The following is a 21,843-nucleotide window of genomic DNA, read 5'->3' on the forward strand; positions in this document are numbered from 1 at the left end:
GAGCTCTACCCAATACGCTAAACATAACGAACTGATTGATGACTTAATCATACTTCCATGTCAGAATGATGTGATCTGATTGGTCCACGTGATCTTGATAAAATACTGCGTAACCCGCCTTGGAAGGTAATAAATGTCTCAGCGGGGGTAAAATCCCTTATACCCCGCCACGACCAATACAGGCTGCATGTGAATTTCGCATCCTGCTCGTGGTATAAAACCTAACGCGGGACCCAATATACCCCTCGGGATAACAATTAAAAGCGACCATGGAATATGTCAAATAAGCAGCAGTAACTAAAAGGCCCTATAACATGTGTCAGTGCACTCATGAATGTCCAGAATTTATCTCGGTAAAATGTCTTGAAAGAGGTCCCTGCGTCATTCATTCAGGGTGTAATATGCCTCGCATCACGCTGGTATCGCTTAATATGGGTACAGCAAGCCTTCTCAAAACTGCTCCTTCCGAAACATCTCGAACGATCAAGTCTGTTTTGTTTGTAAACAGCCAACTTTAATCACATTTCCTGTTATAATGTGACCACTACATCACTCGACATTTTACAAGCGTTTCAGTCATTTGCTGCCACTTTCACTCACAACACAATCTCTAACAGTCTTTACTGCTACATAACAGATTTCAGGTCGCTGTCAATGGTGCCCAAGTTATTACTACTTTGGTCTTGGGGGGAGGCAAGTCTAAACACGGCCAAAATATACTTACAAAACGGGCATGGTGTTTGTTGCATATCATAATCCTTACTTAGACTATCACTATTACCAGTCATGGGGCACATAAGAATTTTGTTTGTTCATGTAGTAGTGAATATAAACTATAAAAAAGAGTCATTTAAAGCATTAGGAAGAAAGAGGCACTAGCTTCGCTTTATGTGATCAGAAAGATATATTAAATGTGAAAGGTCCTTTCTCTGGAAACATTTTTGGCACACATTCTCAAACTCAGTCTCGAACAGTATCTCTTAGATAAGCTAACTTCAGTAGTTTCTGAGGAAATCTGTCCCCACTGAAAACACTATGCACTTTGTAAAATAACATGGATGAAGCACGGTAACTGCCTATGCTCAAAATCTAAAAACATTTAGCATAATTTGTGGCACCAATTCCAAATCTGACAAGTATCTCTTAGATAGGCTTGCCAAGTTTCATTCATGCAACTTCAGTAGTTTTTGACTTGTCCCCACTGCACACACTGTGATGCACAAAGTAAAATAACATGGATCGAGGGCGGTAACTGCGTAACAAAATAATTTTCGGCACCAGTTTTTACACTGTTGTGACAAGTATCACTTACATAAGCATGCAAACTTTCATTCATGCCACTTCAGCAGTTTCTGACAAAACTTGTCCTCAGTTGAAAAGCACGGAGCAAGGGCCAAATTCTGTAGAAAAATAATTTAAGACACCAAATTTCGAACGCATTTAAGATCATGACCAGTAACATCAGTGTGTAAAATTTCTTTTTTCTAACTTAAATATTTTTTTAGAAAATTTGTCCCCTTTGAGAAATCCATTCATACAGCCCTGTCCAACATCATGGCAGGGATAATTAGAAATTTTCCTCTAAATTGCAACGTATATACTTATCATATCTCACACTATGCGCGTCATACCAAAAGACGTTAAAAGATGGTACTTGTTGTTACCCTGTCTGGCGCTCGGCATTATGGGGCTAAAACAAGGACTGGTCGGCAGCCACACAAACACACACACGTACATGCACGTCGCTATATAAGTGCAATAATCTTGGACGCGACGTTAAACCCAATTTCACCTCACCTCACCTCACACTATGCCTTTGAGCTTTCTTCTTCGAGCCTATGTCGAAACGTGCTTGAACAGAGTTTCCAGCTTCTGAAAAACAATTCACCAGAACATATCCCTGCATCACCATGGTTACCGTCCAACAACTTGGCCATGCACGTGATCTTGTGCACAGCGACCCTACACGACCTGATCACGTGTCTATCTGCCACACAATTGTCTTTCTCATGCATCTTATTGTCTTAAGTACCATAGCTGAACTCATTAGAGATCATGACCAGTGACATCAGTGTGTAAGATTTCATTTATTCGACTTAAAACAGTTTTTGAGAAAATTGTCCCCATTGAGAAGCGTACAGACTGACGGATAAACTCCGTTCTTTTATCCCCCGCCCCACTTAATAAAAGGGATAAAACTTAATTTATTTTATTCTTTGAAACAAAAAAGCAGTCCACGTGAAGAATACATGTGACAACCAGTCTACATGATGTTACATTTGATTTGTCTTGTTTGTTCGTTTGTTGTTTAACACCGCCCTCAGCAATAATCCAGTTATATGATGGCGGTCTGTTAATAATCGAGTCTGGACCACACAATCCAGTGATTGACATCATGAGCATCGATCTACGCTGACATGCATCAACCAAGTCAGCGAGCTGTAATGATCACTGTAATGATTGTCTGAACTTCCTTGAGAAATTGAAGTAAAATATTTGTTTCCATCTTTTCCAACTGGTTGACCATACTCTATGCACACTTTTTCAGAATATTATTTTTTTTATCCCTGTATCATTTTAACCTACCACCGTATTACCCCGTTTTGCATTAGGTTCCTGAAACCTCGGGTAAACCTACCAACCAGGTCATCTTCCAAACCTGAGTTTTGAAATTGATCAATTGTAAACAGCTTTGGGGTTTTACGTTTCAATTGTAAGACCTACAATACAATTAACGTTTTATGAATATGCATCTTGAAGTGAACACAATTCTGTTTGATGATTGGTTAAAAGTTACGCTTTCTATATATGAAAATTCCATGACATGAATCGAAGCTAGCTGCAACCTCACATATGTGTTGCGAGGACGTTCATGCAGTGTTTGGCTTCACTCTATGAAGGTTCATACTCCAATGAACTCACACAAAGTGAAAGTCATTCATGTTTACACTGACAGCCATACAACAACCAGCTGTAGCGGTGCCTCGAAGTAGTGCAGAGAGCTCCAGAGCTACAGGTAAGCAGCGTATTTGCATAAAATACCCCAAAAAAATATTTAAAACCCAATTACTTTCAATTAACTTGCGTACAGAAATGCATGAATTAAATGAAAAACTCAAATGTATAATAACAGCACGCGTAAATACCAAATGAAGATATTTCAGCATGCATACAAAGGAGCAATTTTCCGAGACACAATTAAGAGCTAATTTACTTTCCGAGACAAGCCTATATATTTAGAACAGTTACATACATCGAAAACATCATTTCATTTTTTTTAATTCTTAAAATGTTCACTTATTTTGGGAAAAACCCAATAGAGTGATGAACAGATGAGTGAAAAAATATTGGTTACCCAATGAAAAATGTAATAACCCAATTAAAATAGAAACCATAGAGTAAAAAACTCAAAAAGTTATCTGGAGCTCTCGAGCTTGAACTGGGCATAAGGACATTTTATCTTCATGGTCATCTAGGTTGAGGACCAGTTCTCTGCAAACAAACTGAGTCTTCCGCCTACCGGAGTACTGTAAAGGATGTAGGCATAGATCTATGCATAATTTTATTTAGTACGTGTGACTTTATGTTTACACTGACAGCCAAACAGTGACCAGCTGTACCGCGGAATAAAATAGTTCCACAGAGAGAGAGGTGACATGATCGTATGTATGCACAACTTTCTCTTCAGATACATCTGACAAACACATGTTATCTAATAATAAGAAATGAGGAAGAATGGTTAAGAACTACCTCAATAAGTCCGTCACAATGGAAGCGCGTCGTAATACATTTACATGAACAAGACGTCAAAATGTCCGACACGATAAACGCATCTCCCTGAGGCAAGAGAGTTAACTGACTATAAAAGTCCAGTTTCCACCCTTGCCGAACTAGGCTGGTATTATGGAGTTACATTTTTGCTGGGCTAACGAGTCTATGCATAGTCCAATCAAAATCGCGCACCGAAATCGAAATCCGGTTCGTTACCTGTTGTTCAGATTTCGGTCGATTGCAGGATTTGCAAAGCCTGTGCACAGCCAACACGTTGTCAGCAAATATTTTCCAAAATTTTTCATGTTTTTAATCAAGGTGCTCACGTGATTTGATGCATTTCGCGATGTAAGAGACGTTTTATCACAATATAGATATTGATTATCGATCAGATCGTCCTGACCGGGCGCCACCATTTTGTGTGAAGCAAACGCAAGTGATACGAGAGGTGGAATCTGATTGGTCCATAGGAGAGGCTTAAAAGGGGCATAGCTGGTAATAGCCACTGGTGGCGCTACGATCGAGCCCAGTAATTCCAGCCTAGTTCGGCAAGGGTGGAAACTGGAATTTTAAAGTCAGTTAACTCTCTTGCCTCGGGAAGATGCGATAAACGTGACTGAAAATATTTCGGAAGTTAATGACCATATTGATCAGTAAATTTCAATCAATTAACGTTTCCTGTGAAAAACATGGACAGTGAATTTTGGACAATGTTTAAAATACGTAACTTTTTAACGACAATTAGAACCAAACGAGCTTGTGAACCCTTTTGGTCTTTTCATTTTGGAATCGAAACATGTCATGCAGAAGTTCGAACAACTATAGAATTCGAATATTTTCATTTCTGCGTAAGATTATTTGAATACTAGTTAATAGCACTATTAACTGGAATAAATATATGCGGTTAATACAAAGAAAGAAATTGTTCAACAGACACGATGTATTCACTCATATTGTGTGTATTTCCTTGTCAAATGATTTAATTTATCTATTTAAAAATTCAATTGTTAAAACCGCTCATCCCACATGAATTAAGATGGAAATGTAGTGATAGTGATGAGAAACGCTTATGGTTTTGAAGGGGCGGTCGGGTAGCGTAGTGGTTAAAGCGTTCGCTCGTCACACCGAAGACCGGGTTCGATTCCCGACATGGGTACAATGTGTGAAGCCCATTTCTGGTAGATTATTTATTTTTTTTAAGCAAAAAAAAGCAGTGACACAAATGCACTGTACAAAATGTGTTTAGAAGGTTAACAACCAGATGTGGTTGATCCAAACATGCTTGGCAATGTGTTTAAATGTTAAACGCATTTGGAGTGTTCTACCTAAAAACATTTAGGGTCTAAACACATGAAATCAGCTATCGCTTCACAGCCTAAACATCACCAAAACACAACATCCTCATAATCTAATCAGATTCAGAATTTAAACATGTTTAAATAGAGAACACATAATCAGGCAGTAAGTCAAATATGGATACGGGTCTTTCCCTACATTTAGAACCTAAATACTTTCAGCTGTTAAACACACACTCCTAAACATGTGTGGACTCTAAACGCGTCTAAATTATGGCCCATGGAACGTGTCTGTGTTTGTGTTTAGGATCTAAACACATTTTGTACAGAGTGTGATCCAGAAGATATAACGGTGGGACTATGGGAATTATCTGTTACGTTGAGCAACGTACTCGGAGGGCGACGGCATATATACAAAGGGAGACCACTCCCAACTAGAGTATGAGCTAAGATTAGCTGCCGCTGGGTTGTCATAAAGGTCACGGTCATTACTTTAGCCTGCCAACACCTTCTGTTTTCATCTTTCCCAAATTATCGAAAGGACTTACTTAGGTATGTGGTTTCACACTTATTTCAGAGTTGACACTGATCATTAGATTTTAGGCTATCGGTTCCATAGTTACGTGGATCGCTATCGCGAGTGATAACAATTCTGATGTGAAATCTTTGTTGTGTTCTGTTTTCGAAGGGCCAATCGCATAATTAACAAACTGAAAATAATTACTTGTTTTAAAAAATACCGTTATCTTGGAAGATGAGAAAATCAACCTCCGAGCTATGTTAGATTAACGACATTCTTACGATGACTTTGTGCTACGATATGTTCCACCTATTCTGTAAAAGGCGACTAACGTGATCGGGTGCTCAGGCTCGCTGACTTGGTTGATGCATGTCATCGTATCCCAACGATGCGCATGGTGTCAATCACTGGATTGTCTGGTCCAGACTCGAATATCTAAAGACCACCGTCATTTAGCTGGAATACTGCTGAGTGCGGCGTTAAACAGAAAACAAGAAAAACGATATTTCCGAAAACAGGCTACGTCAGTTTACGATTTTCTTTATTTATGATAATCTTCGGGCTAATTGTGTCATTTATTCCTCTGCCATATCTGGTTCCCCCTTCGTTTTGCTGACTAAGACTTTATGTAAATAAAATGACAACAAAACACGAAAAACAGTTCAAAATTTTATACAGCCGTAAACCATCATTAAGGTTATAAAACAACAATAACGTATTTTTTGTACAGACAATAAAATACAAAGCAAAGTTCATGGGCGGCTTGACCGTCGGAAAAAGTTCCGCACACCTCTAATTACACGGGTTATCAATGGCGTCTTTCTCGATTTCCGACTTCTCTTCACCCAGTGAATGTCAAACACAATTTCACTTGACAAAGATGTGGATGAGGGAATTGAAATTACGCTCAATCTGGTCCAGGGGTCATCATCATCATCATCATCACCATCAGTCACTGTAGGATTGCTCCCATCATCATCATCATCATCATTTGTTACTGTAGGATTGCTCCCATCCTGGATGTATGTTTTAATTGCCATTTTCGGGTCAAGGTTACTGCTGAGGACATGGTCCCATAAGTCAATTAGCTCGTCCCACTCTGACCACTCTGCTGAGAACATTTCTTTCTTTGACGATCGTGTGACGATGACAATGACTTTACGCCTGACTGCAGCCGCCTTTATGCAAGCGACGCGGACGTTCGAGGAGACACCTAGAAATTGTTGCTAGGTCCATTGTCTCATGTCGGAATGGTCAACTCTCTCGGTTATTTCCGTGAATGTTTACTACTCAGCCGAAATGAATATACTTTTGACGATGGTAAATCGTTGTTGATTCCAAACTTCAGGTAAGCATGTCTCACAGAAAACCATTTTAGTTCCTATGACATATGCGGTTGGGAGTGTTGCCGTGGACATGAAACCATGAGTATATTGAAGTTACATTTTCACATAATTCAGAAAATAAAGGCCTTTGTGCATAAAACATGGAGAAGAAAATTCTAAATATCGGATATTTACTCGAGAAATTAATGTAGAAAAATAGCATATTAGTGATGTCGGGTATCAAATCAGTAATGATAATTTTGAAACGTCGCTGATAGCCTAGAATCGATTAGGGCCTACCTTTAGAATACAGTACCTCAAACATTTCAAACACGTGACAATACCCTTTGACGTAATTTGTAGTATTTTGTTGCCAGTCACATCGGGAAAACAATGCCCTGTGACGTCAGGGGTCATCAAGTGTGCATAAGCTCCTCTCAGTAATCTATCATCTCTACATGAAATGCCATTGAATACGCCAAGCAGGGTGGAGAGTTTTGGATATTTGTTTACTAAATATAGTCTGCGGCGGCGAATTTATAGCAAGCGCTAGTTTACGAAAGCACTTCTTTTTTTTCTTTTTTCTTTTATTTCGTTTTTCTCGTAATTCAAGTGGCTAAAATGGTTATAAATGGGAACTAATATACATGTATTATTCATAATATATTAGTTAAGTGTAATCGTTGAGATACTTTGTACACTGTTCATCTGTGAGGGATATTACGAATTATGATTTTGATTCGAGGATAAACTAGATTTAGACAAAGGGTATTTTTAATGTAACGTTGTAGGCTCAATGAAACCGAAGATGTATATACCTTAATGGATAAAGCGTTGGCAACAACTGGAATTGCAATATTCTTAATATATACGTTTACAGATTTTGTCGTGTTGAGTCAATGCAAGTTTGTATGCCAATGAATGAAAGCAGAAAGATCCAATTGAACCATTTGAGAAAAAAAAATTCATTTATTCATTCTCCTCAAGCGCGCTTTGTGACGTCACACAATCCCAGGGGAGGTCACTCCTTTTAGCTAGGAAGTGTTTGTCGTTTTTTCTAAGGTTGTCCGTATTGTTTCCTTTTCCCCATCTAAGCACGCACTGAAATAATAAAAGGTATTCTTACCTCAAGTTCTCCTTTCATTTACCTTCAAATTCTTGAATTATCTCAGAAAATGTCTCGTCGTCCCAGTCACTCAATGTTTCATCGAAATCTCGGATGTGGAAGTCAGGGAAAACTTCCATCCGTTCCTTCATGTTGATGATTTCAAAAATAGTTCCATTCATTAATGTATACATACACGCTGATGAGATAAAAATTCAGTGATGTTATGCTCATTCGACAATACTTTTTAACCAATCAGATCATTTGGTTATATTGCTTTAAGCGACTTCTTCTATGGTACTAAGAGATAGATATCAACCATATTTAGTTGGAAGCATTCTCCGGTGGTGAGGATTCAAAATTGTACAGATGGTGGGGCTGAGGGGCGGGGCGAAATAGGGGTAATTTGGCTCTATTGCTTTAAACGACTTCCTCATTGCTTTAAACGACTTCCTCTCTGGAACTAAGTGATAGTTATGGTGGGGATTCAAATTGGTGAAATGGAGGGATTAAGTGCGCGCGAGTCTAAAAAGAGTTTATAACTTGGACACAGTTAAGATCCCCACCGTATATCAATATGTACAATTGAGAGCATAATGAGAGGAATGCACACATGCTACCAGGACCGGCCCTTCTGTTCATCTGTCCAGCACTCTCAAAGGAGTAAAACATGCAAACCGATATTATCCCTACCCTATAATAAATAGATACATTGTATACATGTGTTTGTTGTGAAGAGAATAATACCTTTAATATGATTTATCCTGGATCATAACATGGACACGGTTAAGATCTTTATGCTACATTTGTATCAAGAGAAATACACGTCCATGCTGTCAGATTTGCCACCCACCCCTCTTCAATGCTGACACCGCCTCCGTGGTCTAGTGGTAGAGCGTCCGCCCGGAGAGCGGAAGGTCCGGGGTTCGCTCCCCGGCCGCGTCATACCAAAAGACGTTAAAAGGTGGTACTTGTCTGTCTGGCGCTCGACATTAACTGGTCGGCTCGGAGTCAGTATACTGTGTCTGAGTCTGGTATTCATATTAAACTGCGGCACGATATCTCAGTGAGCTAGCACTATAAATCGGCATCAGTCCGGACTCATACAAGCAGCCACACAAACACACATACGTACAAGCAGTCGCTATATAAGTGCAATAATCTTGGATGCGACGTTAAACCCCATTTCACCTCACCTCACCACCTTAAATGCTGACAGTCAAAATTACGAAATATTTGCAGTATTATATACATGTACAATACAAATGTTTATTTTGTCATGATTGCGTAAATATCAAGGTGAGCTATACAGGTCCTATGGGCCTCTTGTTAAATGATTAAATTTATACATTTAAAATCCAATTATTAAAACCGCTCGCCCACACGGATTTAGATTCAGGTGTAGAGACAGTGATGAGAAACGCTTACGGTTTTGCACTTCGTGTAGATAACATTTTTTTAAAATACAAAAAAAACATAGACAAAAGCGGTGATACAAATGCACTGTAAATAATGTGTTTAGAATTTTAACACATACAAGATGAGTTTGATGTAAAAAAAATCCTAAACGAATTTGGAGTGTTCTATCTAAAAACGTTTAGGGTTTAAACACATGGAGCGTGTTGTGTTGGTGTTTAGGATCTAAACACATTTTGAACAGTGTGTGATTCAGAAGATATAACGGTGGGACTATGGGAATTATCTGTTACGTTGAGCAACGTACTCGGAGGGCGACGGCATATATACAAAGGGAGACCACTCCCAACTAGAGTATGAGCTAAGATTAGCTGCCGCTAAGTTATCATAAAGGTCACGGTCATTCATTTAGCCTGCCGACACCTTCTGTTTTCATACTTCCCAAATTATCGAAAGGACTTACTTAGGTATGTGGTTTCCCACTTATTTGAGTTGACACTGATCATTAGATTTTAGGCTATCGGTTCCATAGTTACGTGGATCGCTATCGCGAGTGATAACAATTCTGATGTGAAATCTTTGTTGTGTTCTTCTGTTTTCGAAGGGCCAATCGCATAATTAACAAACTGAAAATAATTACTTGTTTTAAAAAATACCGTTATCTTGGAAGATGAGAAAATCAACCTCCGAGCTATGTTAGATTAACGACATTCTTACGATGACTTTGTGCTACGATATGTTCCACCTATGCTGTAAAAGGCGACTAACGTGATCGGGTGCTCAGGCTCGCGGACTTGGTTGATGCATGTCATCGTATCCCAACGATGCTCATAGTGTCAATCACTGGATTGTCTGGTCCAGACTCGAATATCTAAAGACCACCGTCACTTAGCTGGAATACTGCTGAGTGCGGCGTTAAACATAAAACAAACAAAACGATATTTCCGAAAACAGGCTACGTCTGTTTACGATTTTCTTTATTTATGAAAATCTTCGGGCTTATTGTGTCATATATTCCTTTGCCATATCTGGTTCCCCCTACGTTTTGCTGACTAAGACTTTATGTAAATAAAATGACAACAAAACACGAAAAACAGTTCAAAATTTTATACAGCCGTAAACCATCATTAAAGTTATAAAACAACAATAACGTATTTTTTGTACAGACAATAAAATACAAAGCAAAGTTCATGGGCGGCTTGACCGTCGGAAAAAGTTCCGCACACCTCTAATTACACGGGTTATCAATGGCGTCTTTCTCGATTTCCGACTTCTCTTCACCCAGTGAATGTCAAACACAATTTCACTTGACAAAGATGTGGATGAGGGAATTGAAATTACGCTCAATCTGGTCCAGGGGTCATCATCATCATCATCATCATCATCAGTCACTGTAGGATTGCTCCCATCATCATCATCATCATCATTTGTTACTGTAGGATTGCTTCCATCCTGGATGTATGTTTTAATTGCCATTTTCGGGTCAAGGTTACTGCTGAGGACATGGTCCCATAAGTCAATTAGCTCGTCCCACTCTGACCACTCTGCTGAGAACATTTCTTTCTTTGACGATCATGTGACGATGACAATGACTTTACGCCTGAATGCAGCCGCCTTTATGCAAGCGACGCGGACGTTCGAGGAGACACCTAGAAATTGTTGCTAGGTCCATTGTCTCATGTCGGAATGGTCAACTCTCTCGGTTATTTCCGTGAATGTTTACTACTCAGCCGAAATGAATATACTTTTGACGATGGTAAATCGTTGTTGATTCCAAACTTCAGGTAAGCATGTCTCACAGAAAACCATTTTAGTTCCTATGACATATGCGGTTGGGAGTGTTGCCGTGGACATGAAACCATGAGTATATTGAAGTTACATTTTCACATAATTCAGAAAATAAAGGCCTTTGTGCATAAAACATGGAGAAGAAAATTCTAAATATCGGATATTTACTCGAAAAATTAATGTAGAAAAATAGCATATTAGTGATGTCGGGTATCAAATCAGTAATGATAATTTTGAAACGTCGCTGATAGCCTAGAATCGATTAGGGCCTACCTTTAGAATACAGTACCTCAAACATTTCAAACACGTGACAATACCCTTTGACGTAATTTGTAGTATTTTGTTGCCAGTCACATCGGGAAAACAATGCCCTGTGACGTCAGGGGTCATCAAGTGTGCATAAGCTCCTCTCAGTACTCTATCATCTCTACATGAAATGCCATTGAATACGCCAAGCAGTGTGGAGAGTTTTGGATATTTGTTTACTAAATATAGTCTGCGGCGGCGATTTTATAGCAAGCGCTAGTTTACGAAAGCACTTCTTTTTTTTCTTTTTTCTTTTATTTCGTTTTTCTCGTAATTCAAGTGGCTAAAATGGTTATAAATGGGAACTAATATACATGTATTATTCATAATATATTAGTTAAGTGTAATCGTTGAGATACTTTGTACACTGTTCATCTGTGAGGGATATTACGAATTATGATTTTGATTCGAGGATAAACTAGATTTAGAAAAAGGGTATTTTTAATGTAACGTTGTAGGCTCAATGAAACCGAAGATGTATATACCTTAATGGATAAAGCGTTGGCAACAACTGGAATTGCAATATTCTTAATATATACGTTTACAGATTTTGTCGTGTTGAGTCAATGCAAGTTTGTATGCCAATGAATGAAAGCAGAAAGATCCAATTGAACCATTTGAGAAAAAAAAATTCATTTATTCATTCTCCTCAAGCGCGCTTTGTGACGTCACACAATCCCAGGGGAGGTCACTCCTTTTAGCTAGGAAGTGTTTGTCGTTTTTTCTAAGGTTGTCCGTATTGTTTCCTTTTCCCCATCTAAGCACGCACTGAAATAATAAAAGGTATTCTTACCTTAAGTTCTCCTTTCATTTACCTTCAAATTCTTGAATTATCTCAGAAAATGTCTCGTCGTCCAAGTCACTCAATGTTTCATCGAAATCTCGGATGTGGAAGTCAGGGAAAACTTTCATCCGTTCCTTCATGTTGATGATTTCAAAAATAGTTCCATTCATTAATGTATACATACACGCTGATGAGAAAAAAATTCAGTGATGTTATGCTCATTCGACAATACTTTTGAACCAATCAGATCATTTGATTATATTGCTTTAAGCGACTTCTTCTATGGTACTAAGAGATAGATATCAACCATATTTAGTTGGAAGCATTCTCCGGTGGTGAGGATTCAAAATTGTACAGATGGTGGGGCTGAGGGGCGGGGCGAAATAGGGGTAATTTGGCTCTATTGCTTTAAACGACTTCCTCATTGCTTTAAACGACTTCCTCTCTGGAACTAAGTGATAGTTATGGTGGGGATTCAAATTGGAGAAATGGAGGGACTAAGGGCGCGCGGGTCTAAAAAGAGTTTATAACTTGGACACAGTTAAGATCCCCACCGTATATCCATATGTACAATTGAGAGCATAATGAGAGGAATGCACACATGCTACCAGGACCGGCCCTTCTGTTCATCTGTCCAGCACTCTCAAAGGAGTAAAACATGCAAACCGATATTATCCCTACCCTATAATAAATAGATACATTGTATACATGTGTTTGTTGTGAAGAGAATAATACCTTTAATATGATTTATCCTGGATCATAACATGGACACGGTTAAGATCTTTATGCTACATTTGTATCAAGAGAAATACACGTCCATGCTGTCAGATTTGCCACCCACCCCTCTTCATTGCTGACACCACCTCCGTGGTCTAATGGTAGAGCGTCCGCCCGGAGAGCGGAAGGTCCGGGGTTCGATCCCCGGCCGCGTCATACCAAAAGACGTTAAAAGGTGGTACTTGTCTGTCTGGCGCTCGGCATTAAGGGGCTAAAACAAGGACTGGTCGGCTAGGAGTCAGTATACTGTGTCTGAGTCTGGTATTCATATTAAAATGCGGCACGATATCTCAGTGAGCTAGCACTATAAATCGGCATCAGTCCGGACTAGTACAAGCAGCCACACAAACACACATACGTACAAGCAGTCGCTATATAAGTGCAATAATCTTGGATGCGACGTTAAACCCCATTTCACCTCACCTCACCACCTTAAATGCTGACAGAGTCAAAATTACGAAATATTTGCAGTATTATATACATGTACAATACAAATGTTTATTTTGTCATGATTGCGTAAATATCAAGGTGAGCTATACAGGTCCTATGGGCCTCTTGTTAAATGATTAAATTTATACATTTAAAATCCAATTATTAAAACCGCTCGCCCACACGAATTTAGATTCAGGTGTAGAGACAGTGATGAGAAACGCTTACGGTTTTGCACTTCTGTAGATAACCTTTTTTTTAAATACAAAAAAACACATAGACAAAAGCGGTGACACAAACGCACTGTAAATAATGTGTTTAGAATTATAACACATACAAGATGAGTTTGATGTAAAAAAAATCCTAAACGAATTTGGAGTGTTCTATCTAAAAACGTTTAGGGTTTAAACACATGGAGCGTGTTTGTGTTGGTGTTTAGGATCTAAACACTTTTTGAACAGTGTGTGATTCAGAAGATATAACGGTGGAACTATTGGAATTATCTGTTACGTTGAGCAACGTACTCGGAGGGCGACGGCATATATACAAAGGGAGACCACTCCCAACTAGAGTATGAGCTAAGATTAGCTGCCGCTAAGTTATCATAAAGGTCACGGTCATTCATTTAGCCTGCCGACACCTTCTGTTTTCATACTTCCCAAATTATCGAAAGGACTTACTTAGGTATGTGGTTTCACACTTATTTCAGAGTTGACACTGATCATTAGATTTTAGGCTATCGGTTCCATAGTTCCGTGGATCGCTATCGCGAGTGATAACAATTCTGATGTGAAATCTTTGTTGTGTTCTTCTGTTTTCGAAGGACCAATCGCATAATTAACAAACTGAAAATAATTATTTGTTTAAAAAAACACCGTCATCTTGGAAGATGAGAAAATCAACCTCCGAGCTATGTTAGATTAACGACATTCTTACGATGACTTTGTGCTACGATATTTTCCACTCATGCTGTAAAAAGCGACTATGCTTGTCCCAAGAGGCGACTAACGTAATCGGGTGGTCAGGCTCGCTGACTTGGTTGATGCATGTCATCGTATCCCAACGATGCTCAATGCTCATGGTGTCAATCACTGAATTGTCTGGTCCAGACTCGAATATTTAAAAACCGCCGTCATTTAGCTGGAATACTGCTGAGTGCAGCGTTAAACATAAAACAAACAAAACGATATTTCCGAAAATATGCTACGGCAGTTTACGATTTCCTTTATTTATGATAATCTTCGGGCTAATTGTCACATATTCCTCTTCCATATCTGGTTTCCACTTCGTTTTGCTGACTAAGACCTTTATGTAAATAAAATGACAACAAAACACGAAAAACAGTTCAAAATTTTATACAACCGTAAACCATCAGTAAGGTTATAAAACAACAATAACGTATTTTTTGTACAGACAAATACAAAGCAAAGTTCATGGGCGGCTTGACCGTCGGAAGAAGTTCCGCACACCTCTGATCACTGGGTTATCAATGGCATCTTTTTCGATTTCCGACTTCGCTTCACCAAGTGAATGTCAAACACAATGTCACTTGACAAAGATGTGGATGAGGGAATTGAAATTACGCTGCATCTGGTCCAGGGGTCATCAGCATCATCATCATCATCATCATCATTTGTCACTGTAGGATTGCTTCCATCCTGGATGTATGTTTTAATTGCCATTTTCGGGTCAAGGTTACTGTTGAGGACATGGTCCCACAAGTCAATTAGATCGTCCCAGTCTGACGACTCTGCTGTGAACATTTCTTTCTTTGACGATCGTGTGACGTGACGTAGTCGATCAAATGACGATTACAATCACTTTACGTCCTGAAGGTGAAATGAAAACATTGTATGTATTCGACTCTTACAATAACTATTATCAAACAGTACAAACGAAAAGGAAATACACATGTTTCAATTCATTATGCAAGAAAAGATCATGGGAGACTGAAGAGGTTGAAGGGTCCACGCACACCTCTAAAGATTCGGCTGATAAATGACGCCATATCAATAAAATACATGCAGTGCTGGTCAAATTTGTTTTTCTTTTGATCATAAGTGGTGCTAATTCACACAGGCATGGTAATGTGGAAGTTTCTTAAATTGTTAGGGTAAAGACAAAACAAATCAGTCATATCTCAAACTTTACTTTTTTGTTGTTGTTATGGTTATCACATTCAAAGGAAATTTCAGTTCCAAGGTTTAATTCAACTCTAAAATCCATCTAAAATGATACACTGAAAACTATCGATATTTTATCACAATACGTGCTTGCAATAACAATAGTTATCGCAATAGTTTCTTTCAATATCAATAGTTATCCCAAAAGTGATTATCAGACCAATAGTCACCCCTAATTACAGTACAATTGAAGCGCCCTGCAAATCACTATTTAAACAAGACAATCAGAGTTGCCTCCCATATCCCTGGGACAGATTCCATTACGACGACTATGGAAAGTTAAATTGATATACCTAAAGATATAGAGGGGGTACCTAACAACATGTGTACAACAACCAGGGAGGAAGTTTATATTTTAATTCTATAAGCTCCAATGCCTACTAGATATATAGAGGTTATCACGCGAGTGTGTTTGGGGATGGTAAATATCCTGCATTAGGAATAAACATTGTATTTAGCGAGCCTTGGCGAGCTAAATACTGATGTTTATTCCTAATACAGGATATTTACCATCCCCAAAGACACAAGCGTGATAACCTCTTTATCACATAATCTCATTCTTTAAGTCTGTGCTTCAAAATCGCTTTCCCTCTCTTACAAACATTACCGAAACATTGCGAGTTTTCCTGGAATGCGCGCATTAATATTTATTACGTCAGACTGATGTGTCAGTAGCCAATATAGTTCCAACTGAAATCTATTTCTTATGCAGTGGCGAAGCAACATATACGCAAAACAACAATTGTTTTTAATTGCATTTCGCGGCAATCCATCGGTCTGTCCACTAGAGTAACTGCCCTTTGTCAAAGGGAAGCTACGCTAACCCTAGTCTATGAGACGTCACGGCCACGGTCAGACGTTGTTGACAGTCGGTCTGTCCTGTCATAACGTTAAGAAGTGTAGTCAGATGTACACACAGCGACAAAACGAAACAAGGTAACAATTCAAACATATTTCGGCCAAATCCAACTATTTTAATTTGTTGAGTAGGTTTCAAGCCGCAGAGGTCTACAAGCACAGATATGGCAACTGATCCCGCTTGGCTAGGCCTCGTGCGCTCGCAAAACTGTTTCGAAATTTATATCTCCAAAGGTGCCAAAACTTATAAAATGCCTTAGCTACGTTACAGTTAGACACTGATTTTCAGTATATTAGACTGTTCTTTTGATAATGACAGCAATTATCCCTGTAGTTTATCCAGATTCCCGATGGTTAATTCTGACTCGATCGCCGAATGACGAGGGCGACGCCATGATTGTTTATAAACAGTGAAAGTAGTCCTACTTGACCTTTGATATTTGCATTTCTATCCGCATATGACCCCAACGGATATCGTTTTTATCCGTTGGCTTTATCCTGCCGAGAAACCTACCCATTATATGATTAAGTATACTACGCCCAAAGTGTGTACGTGAAATGGTGGAAGGTTACGTGATCTCAGTAACCCACTAACAGCGGTGTTTGGACAAAATACTGTTTATCTCCAACACTAACTTAGAATACATTGCCTAACAGAAAGTATATACAGGTTAGGCAACGAATATCCTCATATATGCATATATGGAGTTCTAAAACTGGAGTCTTTACCAAGAACAACCTTCTCTACCATGTCGTCTGACAACACCGACATACCGTGCTGGTAGCGCGAACATGAAATATACAAATAACTCAATCTAACCATTTACCAGTGTTTACAAATATAGTAATTTTTCAAATCTTGGTTACCTTGTGTACATTATTACTTATATTGCGACCCTATTTCGACCATAAATTGTTATACAAACCCGAAAACAACGAAGGAATTTAGGTCAGTAAATTTGCATTCGTAAGAACATGGCTGACAAAGCTGCATCAGCCAATGAGGTAAAAGCATTTGGTCATGAGGTGACGCTTAGTTGCTTGAACCTGGAAGAATGACAGAGTTGTTCCCCTTAGCCCATTGCTGAGACAAATGATACACGCTTAAAGAATTACTCTCATCAAGATTTCCAGCAAATATGCGCCAGTATTATACTCCTCACAAAAAGTTAAGCAACAAGTATTATTTTCCGTGCAACATTCTCATCAGTGTTGAATGCCATCCATTGAGAACAAATTCAGGCAGGAGAATTACCTACGAATACTCGACTAAAAGCCTTTTCCATGTAGATTTTCCTGATAACACTGATAACATCGCCTGAACACAACCATCCTCAAAACACGCATGCAAAATGCACGTCATGCCTGATTTACACACTTCACCCATGCACCCTGATTGCTTAAAAACTGCCAGCAAGGGCAATTTGTCGACATTAACACTTTAGACATGGCTAGGCGTCACTTAACGCCAACTGAGGTTGCTCAGATTGTTGGAATGGTACAGGGGGGTCTCACCCAAACTGCTGCCAATCATTTTAATGTTCACCGCAGTGTCATCTCAAGAGCGATAACAGGTCGTCCAAGGGTGACAACTCCTCGTGAGGACCAGTATTTAGCCACCCTAGCCCGGAGAAACAGGTTTACTACGGCCAGATCTCTCCAGAATGACCTTCAGAGAGTTGCAGGAAACAGAGTTTCAACACAGACAGTAAGAGACAGACGCTCAGGATCTGAGGTCAAGACGACCAGTACGACATATCCCACTGCCTGCACACCATCGACAACAGAGACTTGCTTGGGCCAATCAACGCCGTAACTGGAGGGTCAATCGCTGACGTAACGTTCTCTCCACAGACGAGTCAAGATTCTGCCTTGACTTCAACGATGGTAGGGCACGTGTGTGGAGAAACCGTAATGAACGATACGCCAACTGTACAATTGCTGAACACGACCAGTACGGAGATGGAAGTTTGATGATCTGGGCTGGCATCAGGGTTGGACACAGAACTGATCTTGTGGTCATCAGACGTGGTACCATGACTGGAGTACGGTACAGGGACGAGATTGTCACACGTGTGATCATTCCCCTGGCACAACAAGCAGGTCCTAACTTCATCTTTATGGATGATAATGCTCGTCCACATCGAGCAAGAGTTGTCACTGATCTTCTTCAGACCAACAACATCACGCATATGGACTGGCCTGCAAGGTCTCCGGATCTTAATCCCATTGAACATTGATCAACTTGAACAGGCCTTAAGGAGAGAATGGCAGAACATTCCACAACAGACACTTGATAAGCTTATCTGGTCAATACCAAGACGTGTAGAAGCTTGCATTCAAGCCAATGGTGGACATACACGTTACTGAACATTGGATCATTGTTTCAAAATGACATAAACTCAAATTTGAAGATTTTCATCTTTCAGTGCAGCACATTTTGCACGACTGTTTTCATGATACTGTTTTTTATCATTTGTCAACCTGTTAGGCATAAACGCTTTTCAGTTCCCTTTGAGGACAATGTGTGTTTGTGCTCTTTCTTTGTATTGCTTTAGTCAGTTCTAGGTATTGGAATGTATGAACATGGACTGACACATAATAGATTTGTTACTTAACTTTTTGTGAGGAGTATAGTTTGGATGTGGGGTGGACCTTGAGCAAATACATTTCCAACAGAGCAAAAGTATATACAACGCAACCTTCAGGCAAGCAGGTCTTCAAGGAAACCGTTAAGTTTCTGTGTCATATGTGATTGGAAGTGTTACAGTGGCCATGGACCCATGAGTTTACATTTTCACACAATTCATAAAATAAACGCCCTTGTGCATAAAACTTCGTTTCAGATCGTAGTATTAAGCTTGTATTGCAGATCGATCATGATAGACAGTTTTCATTAGGGCCGCTTCACACACCCATAGCATCACCAAATATATCAATTTTGAAAATAACAATATAACTTTATACACGGACATATTCGAACTATATAGGCGCGTGACATTGATAAACGGTGGCATATATCTGAATCACTGCTTATGCATACCATATTTTTTTCTTGTGATCAAATGTCAAACGAATGCGCAATTCTGCTCAAATTACAAGATGTATCGCCATGATACCAGGTGGAGTTATCCCCCCTTCAATTGTCTTGGCGTCACAGCCTCGTAAGGTGGATGTCACAGCAAACAAGTTAAGCAGTCCATGGCAGAAAAATAAACAGTTCATAGCATCTTGAAATTGGCTAACTTGGAACTATTTTAAATAAAAAACACGTTATTTACAAGAATGAGTAAACGTCTTTTTAAAGAGAGGCATCTTTAATCATTTTGATTCATTTCATGTCTGTGAAACATTGGTAGTTACTTTCAGCAGTAATGATAACTTGGCTAACTGATAGTGATAACACTGCATTATTTACCAGGCCGATATCGAACAATTGTTGGACCAGATGGTGTGTTCTAAATCTAATCTTGAGCTTAATATATATTATACGAGTATTTGGTATATATAGTTTGTATTGTATCACAGAAAAAAGATTAAGTCGCTCTGGTGTCACAGGAAACAAAGCAAATACAATATGTAAAAAAGAAAGATTATCTTGGTCGCCATCGTGAACCAATTTTGTGTATTTGGATTTATAAGTTTACTGAAATAGGATTAATATACGACATAATAAAAGGGGAGTGGGACATACCTTTTGCTTTCATCTATTTGAGAATACTCTTTGAGATGCGTTGTATACTGTTCATTAGTGAGGATATGCTAAAATTCGTATTTTCAATATAACGTTGTAGGCTCAATGCAACAGAATATATCTCTATTAAAGGATAAAGCTGCGGCAACAATTGGAATTGCAATATTCTTAATATATACGTTTTCGTGTATTGTCGTGGTGAGTCAATGCAAGTTTGTATGTCACTGAATGAAAGTAGAAAGATCCAATTGAACGATGCGAGAACAAAATTCATTTATTCGTCCTCTTCAAGTACTGTTTTGTGACGTTGCACAATCGCAGGGGAGGTCACTCCTTTTTGCAAGAAAATCTTTGTCGTTTTTTAATAAAATGTTTTCTAATCTCAATTTCCCCTGCCGCTGTGGAAATTTATTGCCCGATGTGATAAAAAATATACCCCTACTGTTGCACTCTCACAGGTCAGCTTGATCTTTCTTCAGATGTATTTATTTAAGATTCGTTTCCGAAGCAAGGCGTCTGGATACATATATTTCACACGCCTGCATAGCATTGCGTGTATATTATGAAGATGCCGATCATAACACGGAAAGTTCCTGTCTGACGAAAACACATTCACTCACTCACTGATGTAAACATTTATATCTTATGTATGTTTGTTTACCTCCGCCCATCACTTTTGATGAAATATGGTAATACTATACATATTTAGATGCAGGTCTCGGACGTTTACCACTTTGGTGATACCCACGGGCACGGGTATGGTGCTGACAGACCTAGAAACATAATCGGGGCGATCCGGGGTTCGAGCTCACGATAATAGGTTTCTGGCGTGCCCACGGGACTTAACTCTCCACTGCGAATTGCGGCACCTAAGATGACTGTGCCACCCGTGCCCCTTAAATTAAAGAGTTCTTGTGAATGAATGAGTTTGGTTTTACGCCACTTTTAGCAATATTCCAGCAATATCACGGCAGGGGACACCAGAAATGGGCTTCACACATTGTACCCATGTCGGGAATCGAACCCGGGACTTCGGTCTCACGAGCGAACGTTTCAACCACTAGGCTACCCGACCTCCCCTTTAAAGAGTTCTATAACTACTCCATAAGGTAAAAGTGATGTTATAATGCCTTTGTTCACCTGGGTGACAAACGATTATAGAACTATGCTGAATATGTGGCTACTTATCTGAAGTAGGCAGAAGAAAGTCAGGATACTGCATACTGGTGAATAATATCGTACCCTATTTTCAGACATCTAGCCCAAACCAGTCCTACTATCGTGTTCTTGTAACATGTAACATGGTAGAGTGCATCGCGCCCACCCACTTGTCAAAATCCCGATTCCGCCTCTGGTACCGCCCCGTGTGAAATCGTCCAGATTAACGAATGACGAATTAGTGGTACGTCGTAATGTCCTTATATGATTATTCTTTCTAACGGTATCAGTCCGAACTCACGGAATCCGCACTCACTGTGTTAACCGATCTATATATATATGGAGCATCATGTTTGAGTCATATTTGCAAGGGGGATAACTCCCGTGTACCGTGAAATATATATAAGGTACGTTTAACTTACGATGATGTAAGC

The 21,843-nt window shown here is 39.3% G+C and overlaps 1 long non-coding RNA gene across 1 annotated transcript; it reads right to left on the minus strand.

Annotated features, from left to right (window-relative positions):
• Positions 1-14,855: 14,855 nt before the first annotated feature.
• LOC124131847 lies at positions 14,856-18,269 on the minus strand. Its single transcript, XR_006860728.2, has 2 exons — positions 17,484-18,269; positions 14,856-15,345 (listed from the first exon to the last, which is right to left on the minus strand). It is a non-coding gene; the product is annotated as an uncharacterized LOC124131847 (long non-coding RNA).
• Between the last annotated feature and the right edge of the window lie 3,574 nt (positions 18,270-21,843).

This window comes from Haliotis rufescens, unplaced genomic scaffold (genome assembly GCF_023055435.1).
Source record: "Haliotis rufescens isolate VD_foot unplaced genomic scaffold, xgHalRufe1.0.p SCAF_20, whole genome shotgun sequence".
Lineage (NCBI taxonomy): Eukaryota > Metazoa > Mollusca > Gastropoda > Lepetellida > Haliotidae > Haliotis > Haliotis rufescens.